The 11,242-nt window shown below is 36.2% G+C and overlaps 1 long non-coding RNA gene across 1 annotated transcript; it reads right to left on the bottom strand.

Moving 5' to 3' along the window:
- Window positions 1-7,016: 7,016 nt before the first annotated feature.
- On the bottom strand, window positions 7,017-8,704 carry LOC111440394. The gene is made up of 3 exons (XR_002709933.1): window positions 8,448-8,704; window positions 7,397-7,804; window positions 7,017-7,360 (listed from the first exon to the last, which is right to left on the bottom strand). It is a non-coding gene; the product is annotated as an uncharacterized LOC111440394 (long non-coding RNA).
- Window positions 8,705-11,242: the final 2,538 nt, after the last annotated feature.

Here is an 11,242-nt window from a genome sequence, read left to right as displayed (position 1 = left end):
GAAACATTCTCAAACCTTGATGCAAATGAACCTTTGCTTCTCATACCTCTCTTTTCTCTAAGGAGTGGTCCCCCGTTGGCAAAAAATGGATTCTTATGGCGGTTTTTGATAGGATCTCTTGCAGCTCCTTCTATTTTTTCTCTCAACCTTTCCCTCTGACTCTCTTTCATTTTTTTAGGTAAACTGATTAGGTCTTTGGCCCCCTATTATGGCTAGAGGGGCAAAATGACTTGGCCAACTTTCTTTTCTTTTCTTTTCTTTTCTTTTTCTTTTTTGTTGAGGTGTTACATCCACCTTCCCACGAAGATTCATGGTTGTTGGACATTTATGGAGGTAGATCTCATTTCCTCAAAAACTCATTTTTTAGATCTCTTTTTTCGATGGTGATACCTGTGATTCGCGACGTGTGTTCACTCTGGGGGAAGGTATAAAGGTCGGTGAGAGTTTTGTCGGTTTGATTAGGGTGTTTAGGGGCTGTAACATCCACGTTGTCTTTTGTCTAGGAGCTTTCACTTGTTGACAAACTAAGCACTTGATCACAAACTCAACCACATCCCTCTTCATGCTCTTCCACTAGAAATGTTGTTTTAAATCTTGGTACATCTTAATAACTCCTGGGTGCATGGAAAATGGCAAGTTGTGAGATTTCGTCAATATTTCTTTCCTTAGCTCCTCTATTTTTGGGACACATATGCGTCCCTAATACAATAGCCCTTCATCTAAGCACTTCGAGAATCCATCTACTAGACTCTTGTCTAGCTGGCTTAGGACTTTATGTAGGTTTGGATCTTCTCGTTTGGAGGTAATAATTCTTTGCCTAAGCGTAGGTTGTACTATGAGTCAGGCCAACTGTGCTATGACTCCCTCGGTCGCTAGAACTATGTTGACTCACTCGAATTCTCTTTGTACCCTTACTTCCCTTGTAATAAGAGCCAACGAGTGGACCGTCTTTCTACTAAAAGCATCTGCGACCACGTTTACTTTTTCAGGGTGGTACTAGATATCTACTTAACTTAATGGTCCTTCACCAATTCTAACCATCTTCTCTTCCTCATATTTAACTCTTTCTGGGTGAAGAAATATTTTAAACTCTTGTGGTTGGTAAAAATTTGAGTTTTCTCTCCATACAGGTAGTGTCGCAAAATTTTCAGTGTCAACACTACAACGGCGAACTTTAGATTGCAACAACCTTGTTGTATTGCATTAATACACATCTCAGTCCTTTCTTGGAGTCGTCACTATAAATCATGTACCCTTCTGAGCTCTCGAGTACCGTGAGTACCGAGGCGATTACCAATCTCTCTTTCAGGTTCTGGAAGCTTGCCTCACAAACATCATTCCCTATAAATGGTACCCCTTTTCTTGTTAACTGTGTTAAAAGCAAGGCTATCCTAGCTAAGTCCTGCACGAACCTTCGATAGTATCCCGCCAATCCTAGAAAACTTCTTACTTCTGTTACTATAGATGAGCGTTCCCACTTTCTGACCGCTTCTACCTTGGTGGGATCTACCGATATTGCGTCCTTTGTCACCATGTGTCCTAGGATAGAGACTTGTCATAACCAAAATTAGCACTTGAAGAACTTGCCGTACAACTTGTTCTCTCTCAGGGTTGTTCGGACTTTTCGGAGGTGTTCCTGGTGTTCTAGATGTGTCTCCGAGTACACTAGGATGTCATTAATGAAAAACATCACAAACGTGTCTAGACAGTCCTTGAATACTTGGTTCATCAACTCCATAAACACAGTTGGGGCATTGGTGAGAACAAATGACATCACTACGAACTCTTAGTGACCATACCTTGTCTTAAACGCTATTTTTGGTACGTATTTTTCATTGATCCTAATTTGGTGATAATCAAACCGAAGGTCTATCTTTGAAAATACAGTTGGCTCTCTGAGTTGATCGAATAGGTATTCTATTCTAGGCAGAAGGTATTTGTTTTTTGCGGTTCTCTTATTTAGCTCTCTGTAATTGCCGCACAGATGCATGGATCCATCTTTCTTCTTAACAAACAACACTAGCGCACCTTAGAGGGGATATGCTAGGTCAAATGAACCCTTTATTCGGTAAGTTTTGTAACTACACCTTGAGTTCTTCAACTCTGCTGACGCCATGCGAAAGTGTGCTTTGGAAATAGGCCCAGTTCCCGACTGGAGTTCGATGACAAAGTCGACCACTTGGGAAAGGGGTAATCCTGGTAGATGTCCGAAAATACATCTAGGAACTCGTTTGCTATTGACACGTTTTCTAGGGTCTTTTCTTTTCCTCTTACGTCTACGGTACATGCTAATATAGTCCATCCGCCGTGTTGGACTAACCTTTTTTCTTTCATCATCGAGACTACCTTGGAAGTAATCCCGATACTTGTGCCTTTAAATTTGAAGGTAGGCCCTGCTGGTGGTAAAAATTTTACTTTCTTTTTACGACAGTTTATACTAGCATGATTTTCGGCTAGCCAATCCATGTCTAGTATGATGTTGAAGTTCGTCATGTTTACTNCATGCCTTTTGTAAGACCACTTACATTGATGACCTTGGTCGACGTTCTATCTAATACTCGAATACGCTTGATTTCATTAGAAAATTCTTTCCTAACCTAATTTAACTTCAATTGAGAAATTGAACATGATACTCACCTTTCCCTTAAATAAGACCAAATTCAGCTTCGAGAGGGTCAAAAACATTGAAATCGTTCTNCTGCAGGGGTGCTTATAGACATTTCATGCAACAAGGGTTCTAATTCGAACCCTGCTTGTACAACAAAAGACATAGAAATAAAGGAATGCGTAGAACAAGAATCAAATAAGGTAAAAATGAAATGACCTAAAACAAATAGTGTACCTGTCACCACGGCGTCGGACNAAGCGCAGACTTCAGGTTAGAAAAGTAGAGAGTAGGTTAAGTCATTATCAACAAAAAGATCCTTGTAGAGTAGGTTTTGTTGGATTCAAACTCTGGTCCAAATATAACATATTTTAACTTGAATGTAACAACTTACTATATATATATAATACACCCTATTAATTATTACATATATGATATATATTTAGATAAATAAGGTTAGAAAAGTAGAGAGATTTAGATTGTACAAACTGTCAATCTTTATTGTATACCATTTTGACTTGTGAACAACACAAAATGGATTTGTGAACAAAGAAAAAGTTACCAACTTAAACTCCCACAAAAAAATGAAGCCTCACAACATATTCGGTCTCATCATATTTCTTGCTTTTAAATCAAACATGATTATTAGCTCATGTTTTGAACAATCCGATTTAAAGATACGACGTCCATTCTCCCCATGAGAAGTTGCAATTTGGAATCATATGAAGGATTCAGCTCTCTTGGCTCATTGCAAGTATAAAGACAACGATTTTTACTTATCTTATTTTTAATATCTAATCAAATTTCATTCTATTAGAATAAAAATGGATACATTCAACAGGTTTTATTACGGGACAGCTAATGATCTGCTTTACAGGAAGGAGAGTCAAAAGGGTAAAGCTACTTCACAGGAAGAAAAGAAGAAGAAAATGAAAGCGAAAACTAGGCTAACATGAAATCGGCTTTGGAGAGAAATACTCTTGGACCTTCAAAGAAAATTTTAGGCAATCAACACGGTTTTGGTGCAATTTTAGCAGCAAACACGAACATGCTTCTGGTGAAGTATTTTGGCTAGAAATGGAAAATTGGTTTAGTGATCAATGTTATAATAGTATTTGTACATGGGCAGCAGAGGACAATGACATTTCCTTACGTCTTGGTTCTAAAGAATCATATCTATTAGAGTACCCTTGGAAATGATGATGAGTTTCATTGGGTTGATTTAAACACAACTTCCAAGGATGTCAAGTTTCATTGGGTTTATTTCAACACAATTGTTGATCTAGACACAAGAAAACCCTTATTACTTTTCTATTTTGAGATTGGAGGATTTCAACACAATTGTTGATCTAGACACAAGAAAACCCTTATTACTTTTCTATTTTGAGATTGGAGGTCAATTCTTTTGTACTTGTTGAGCACACAAGAAAACCCTTATTACTTTTCTATTTTGAGATTGGAGGTCAATTCTTTTGTACTTGTTGAGCTAAAATGTATATAGTTATTACTTTTCTATTTTGAGATTGGAGGTCAATTCTTTTGTACTTGTTGAGCTAAAATGTATATAGATGATAATAAAAATAAAACATGATATAGTTATATATATATATTTTTGTTGAGCTAAAATGTATATAGATGATAATAAAAATAAAACATGATATAGTTATATATATATATTTCTTGGAAAGATAAGTTATAAGGACCAGGCTGACTCGATGACTTCATAAAAGACGGAAAAATTTTTAGCGAACTAAAACAAGAAAATTTAAAATATAATATCTATTATATCAAAATAAAGTTCATACATAAGTTTTTAAAACACAATCCAACCATCAAGACACGAAATACGGAATGGACACAAAATATTTTAAAATAAAAAGGTTGAGGACGACAGGTGAAACTTGTCTACGACACCTACTCTAGAGTCCATTCCCGACCTTGAAAAGCTCCTTATTACCTGAAAAATATGAAAAATAAGGAATGAGTACAAAAACTCAGTAAGTAGCCTACTTGTAGGCTCTTAATCGTGTCCTTGATATGCTAGATTATCACACTCTTTCTTTTCTTTTCTTTTTCTTGTTCTTCTTGGAAGTACTTAGGCTCTTTAGTTCTTATCCTTGACTCGTGGGTTCATATCATGATCTATCCAGAGAACCTTGGTCCTTGGATCCTTAAACTTTATTTATAATCTAAGTCCTTCTTAGTACTATGGTTCTTAGTTCTTGGTTCTTGGTCTGGGAACTTGATCTTTGTCTTGTTCTTGGTACTTTCTAGGTTCTTGTTCTCCTCAGGTTCGTTCTCCAAGACACTCCCCCTAAGATTTACAGTACTAGTCATGAACCTGACAACCTTTGTCCAAGGTTTCATGCTTTTCAATGGACAGAGTTTCATAATATTTGGAGGTTATCTAGTTCATGAACCAAAGGTAAATTACCTTAGGGGTATTATGGTCATTTTATATCATCTCTTGGTTTACCTACTTAACCTTATCCAATGACCACTATCCTATGCATGTGTCACAGTCTGTACTTGCAATGTCGTCATCAACCGTATAGAGGTGTCTTGCCTTTACCTAAAATAAATGTAGCACACGGTTTTAGTATTTTAAGAAATACTCAGTAAGTGACCCCACTATTGGAGTCTGGTAATGCTAACACATGTAACCCATGATTAGATGTGTAGTACTTTCCTACACATGACCCACACGTGCGAACGTGAGTCTCCAAGCAATTCATACCCATAGACCCATCATAGTCGGGCTAGTTGTTCGTAACTGATTATTTGGACGTTAGCAGACCCTCGAGTATCATACGAGGCATGATCATGATGATCATCATCGTAGTGTACGCGTCCATACTCATCATCATAAATGAGAAAGTAACCCGATGTATATGACTAAAATATGCATGAGATCCCTATAGATTTCATCTTTAAATTATTTTATGACACAGCCCGATACATCATTCACACATTACCATAGGTAACATGCATGCATTGGCCTTCATACGTTCATCATCATTAACATCGATTGGGGTTGTGTCTTAGAAAACCTGTCGTCATAATACATCGTGGCATCTAATACATCTACATCAACTTAATATGGAATATCATCATATTAAGTCATCTCATAATCAAGCAACTTATATCATCATGTTATAATGTATCATCATTATAATGTTGTTTACTGTTGAGACTGATTTTTTCACTCGATGACCTAGGTAACTCGATCTTAATCGTGAGCTAACTATGAACTCCTGTTTATTCAGAATTATCCTTAGATTTGCATGGGTGAGAGTGGCCCGATTTCGTCGACTCAATAAGCGTCCCATTCCAGGGGTAAGACTGGTTGAATAATTGGGGACATAGGGTGTAAGATGGAACTCTCTCCTACCCACTTTTAGATATAGTAGAGAGGTTGTTCCCTCAAGTACTGACTCCAAGTCTTGAACAAGGGGCCCCACCCTCTCATTGACCCGAGAGGGATTCGGGTTTGTGGTTGAACCACAAACCAATTGTTCATTAGAGGATCAGTGGGACTTAAGAAACAAGAAGTAACTTTAGGGGTAAAATGGTAAATTGACCCACCTCTAGTTACGAACAACCTGTGAAGGATTGACTTACTAATCATGGTTATATCAAATGGACAGAAATATATCTATATTGGGGAGGCTATAGTGGAGTGTCCTAGTAGTTGACGAATTTTTGTTAACAAGGTTAATGAGTTTAGCCGGTTAATCTCGGATCGTTGGATCCCATGACCTATAGGTCCATTAGATCCCTCTACTAGCTCATATCGGACTAAACCTTAGAATAGTGTGACGAGTGAGTTCAAAGTATTCGAATTCAAATTAGGGAATACACGCTAAATATATATATAATATATATTTAACCACATTTTGTTTTAATTATGAATTAAACAAAAAGAGATAATTGGAGAAATTTAAATAAGATTTAAATATTTTAATTATGAAGATGGATTCATAAACAATATGTACATTGGGATTGGCATTTTATTTAATGTTAAATATTAATTAAATTATTTAATTAAACCTTTAATATTATTTTGATTTGAAATTAATTATTTAAATTAATTGTTGAATTGACTTCACCTCAACGAAGAATCCATATTTGAGTTAGTGGAATATTGAATGTCAATATATGGTTTAACCAAACTTGCATGTTTGTCACATAATCCCACAAATTTGAGTGGAATTTTGAGTGTCAAACCTTGATAAACTTAAACTTGCATGCTTGCCACAGAATCCCACAAATTTGAGGGAAATTTTTAATATCAAAATTTGGTAATCTCAAATTTGGATGAACAAGCAAATATGACTATATAAATAGAGTGATCAACTTATCTGGAAAGTTGGCTTCAAAAAAAATTGAGAAAATCTCTCAAAACTCTCTATTTACATATACTAAATTCCTATCAAGTTCAGTCACCTACATCGAAGTTCAGATTTTGGTAACTTTTCGCACATAACTTGGATTGACTTGGTTTCTTCACCAAAGTCGTAAATTTTTTATTCACCTACATCGACATATTTTTCTTTTATTTTTCTCTTGAATATAGAATGAATTAAATCCATTCAAAGATACCGAAAAACTCCCGTTTTCTATTCTTGACCAGTTCACCCGAATTCCAATCAAGCTCCAATTTTTGTTGGAGATTTCTTCAAGAAACCTATGTGAATCCTCTTTTGATTAGACACCTCAAAACTCCAGATCTATTGTTCAAGAAACTCCTTAGATCTAGGAAAAATCGAAATGAAAAGGTCATAGTCTTACCTTGTCCATTCTCGGATTTTCTAGTCGGAATGGGCGAGTCCACTCCCCAAACTCTTCTTCTAGCACCAAGAGGAGTCTTGATTTGAAGTTTCTTGCCTTCGATTCGATCTCCAACGGCAGATTTGAGGCAGCCGATTTCTCTGTTCTTCTTTTCTTTCAAAATCCTAACTTCTTCTTATCCCTTCTTCTTTTCCTCCCCTTTCTTTCGCTTTCTTGTGATGACTCAACTATCCAGACTCCTCAGGTAGGAGTAGGGGCGAAATGACCTTGTTCCTATGTTGATCTTGTCCGTTTTTTTTTTTAATCTTACAACTATCTCGAGCATAGTTTCCTTCTTCATCGGTCTTTACTTGCAATGTCGTCATCAACCATATAGAGGTGTCTTGCCTTTACGTTGTTAATCATTTTCTGCAATCACCCCGTAGAGTGACCATTAGTGCATGGTTACCCGATACACACAGCGTGTAACCTTACTACATGAAAATCAATATCCATCCTAACTCCTTAAAATGATTATCAATGGTTGGTTACCCGAAACACATTGCGTGTAACCCTTACCTTGATAACCACTTTCTTAAATCACCTCGTAGAGTGACCATTAGTGGCTGATCACTCAAAACAGCCAACATGTAACCCTAACCACAGCCTCCTTAATCATCAAAGGTAACATGCATGCATTATGTCCCAAACTGTTTATTTTCATGAGCATCCATACATTATGTCACACAACTCATATCAGATATATTTTCAATCATCAAACATAATTATGCATGCAATAGGTCTTAAAACATTTATTTTTATAGTCAACATCTATCGTATCACACAACACTCAACCATACAATACCAAACATATTCAACCCCTGTAGAAAAAAAAAAAACAGTTAAGTTTCAATAGGAAGACCTCTTACTTGGAGGGCTTTTTTCTAATCGACCCTATAGATATTGGTCCAACTTCGACTTAGATCGAGTCTACATTTAAACACCCAAGTTTAACCAACCCAACTTGACATGATACAACGACTCCTACAAATCATAGAGTTTTATTGCTTACCTTCTTCCTACGTAGAGGTTGAGTCAAATTCGAACTATTTAGAAAAGAAACCACATTGTAACTTCGTTGGTTGGCGCATTATACCTTGGTTACTTTTACTCCTCCAAATAGTGGTTCTGGCGACGACAATTTGATGCGCGACGGTGACTGGTCTTGGCAGCGCGGGACAACGTGGGCAATGGTGACGTATGACAGCGCGAGCGATGGACGGGAACGACAATTTAAAGAAGAAGATGATGATAAAGAGGAAGAATAAAGTAGCGGCTAGGGTTTGTGAGTGGCTGCCTCGACTCAGGCTTCGTGCTCTATTACATGGGTGGCTGCCCTAGGGTTTTTTTTTTTTTTACTGTATTGGGCTTGGGCCTAGGGTTTAATTTTTAATTTATTGGGCTTGGGCTAGGGTTTATGTAGCTGAACCTAGGGTTTATTTTAACATCCAACCATGTCTGAACCTAGGGTTTATTTTAATGTATTGAGCTTTTGCCCTTACCCATCCAACCATGTCTGGAATTGGAAAGAGTCCAAGGTTAAGTCATAGTTTTAAAGGATATGTCCCATCATTAAATGTGTGTATTGCATCACTAATCCCAACAATGGGGTAACTTATTTACTATTTCTTAAAATATTCAAGCCACAAGCTACCCTTATTTTTCACGTAAAGGTAAAGCGGTCCGGCATAGGTGACAGTGAATTCTGAAATTACCATGGAAGAAATCATGATAGAGAAGTAGTATGCATTGATTTTCATTTAGTAGTTGATAGGATGATTATTTCATTTTTCATGTTCAAAGACTATGTTAGTTCTATTTTCTTATTTTAAATTAAACGTGTAAGTTCATGGCTTCATTTGTAAATATTTTATTTCAAACTTCCACATAGGTTATTTATGGCATTCATGTGATGATGCCTCTAATTTAAGCAAGAATATTAGCCGTGTTACATTACTGAGTGTGATGTGTGATGAAAGAATGAGGATTTTCCTACATGATTTATTACGCCACGAAGAAAAATATATGGACCTCAAGCATATTTGTATGTTCACGTGCACCGGGATACTTCCCGTTTATGATGAAATATGGATGTGTACACTTGAGACGAAAATGATTATCCAAAGGAGCTAGTCCAACCTGTAGGCTCAGAGGGTGCGCAAGCCCACCTAGTGGGCCCATGCTCGCATATGTAAGACGTGTGTAGAGAAGTACCACATATCCAATTTTGTCTGATTGGAAAGTCGGCGAAGAGAATACAATTTAAAATTATAGGTCTCATCTATGCATTTGTTTGCATTCACCAACCCCAATATTGGGTCACTTAAGGAGTATTTCTTAAAATACTCAAGCCTTGTGTTATGCTTAAATTTCAGGTAGAGGCAAGACACCCATGTATGGTTGACGACGACATCGCGTTAAAGATTACGGAATCTTTATTAGTGTAGTTGCATTTTCACTCCTTAGATATTACGTTAGATTAGACCATTGTTTTAATCTTTTCTTTGGTTTCATTTATATTTCATATTGAATATTTTTCATTGTTATATTTTAAGGCTCTTCATGCAAACGTATAAGTCCATGACATCATTTTATTAATTATTTTAAAGAATAGATCCACATAAAATGGTCACGTCATGCATATGGTGTAACAACAATAAAAAAAATAAAAATAAAAAAAGGGGAAAAAAAAACCCTACTAATCTCATCTCTCCTGGCCAACCTCTCACACCAACTACAATTTATTCACGCATAATTTAAAATTTTGGAGACCAACAATACACGTTCATACAAAAAAAAAAAGTAAAAGAAAAAAAAAAAAAAAACAACAACAACCTTTTTGTGTTATCCCATTATTTTTCATTTGTTCCTCAAGGATAATTCCACCAAAAGGAGATAATAAAGCTTCTCTATCTTTTATATGTCTACTTGTGAATCAATTCATAAACATTAGCAAGAAAGTTTCTCAAGTAAATTCCATCATCTTTAGCCGTCCAAATACAAGTTCCTACAGTTCCATGTTTGTACCTATCATAGAGCCTTAAGTGCTGCATTTCAGTCCAAAAGCTTTCAAAAGAGACATGCATGTGGCGTCTCCAATTTGCACCAATAGAGGGTTGTACCCGAAAAGTTAACCTTGAAGTTCCATTGGTAATCATCTCCATGATTAAGCAAACATGATACCCCAAGTCATAGTCTTTAGACTGACAATGCACAAGCAGCCCAAGTTTGCTTAGCCCGTTAACCACATGATTGTAATATCTAGAAGGTCCTGGTGGTGGTAACGCGACCCTTGGAACCTGAGCCCCAACTAAGCCACCGTGAAATAAAAGAAAACGATAATATACTTTATCATTTCCTAATAAACCTTCAGCTTAACTACCCATTTGTGTTGGACATGTGAATAAATATACTTATAGTACATGCAAGAAACTATGTAAATGCATGTTATGGTTGTAAAAAACTTAATCATTTAACTAATTTCGGTTATTTATTAGATTTTCAATAACAAAATTCCTTGAATAGATAATAGTTATTAGCCCAAGAATAATAAATATTTCATTTATTTTTAAAACACTTTCATAAAATGGACAACAAAATATGAATACTTTCCTGTAGAAAATATAAAATAGAGAAAGCAATTCATAGATTACATATGGTATAGCACCCAAGTCCAACAAGGTACTAAATTCCCGATTTATTTTTTTAAGTTGAACTTTCAAACTTTTTACGAGGACCTTTGAACTTTTAAGGTGAGGTAGAATAGAACAGTTCAAAAAATTCTAGAACTATAGTTTCAAATAGGAA

This window comes from Cucurbita moschata, unplaced genomic scaffold (assembly GCF_002738365.1).
Source record: "Cucurbita moschata cultivar Rifu unplaced genomic scaffold, Cmos_1.0 Cmo_Scf00205, whole genome shotgun sequence".
NCBI lineage: Eukaryota > Viridiplantae > Streptophyta > Magnoliopsida > Cucurbitales > Cucurbitaceae > Cucurbita > Cucurbita moschata.
Note: the sequence above shows the minus strand (reverse complement) of the source record. Positions and strands in the feature narration are given on the sequence as shown.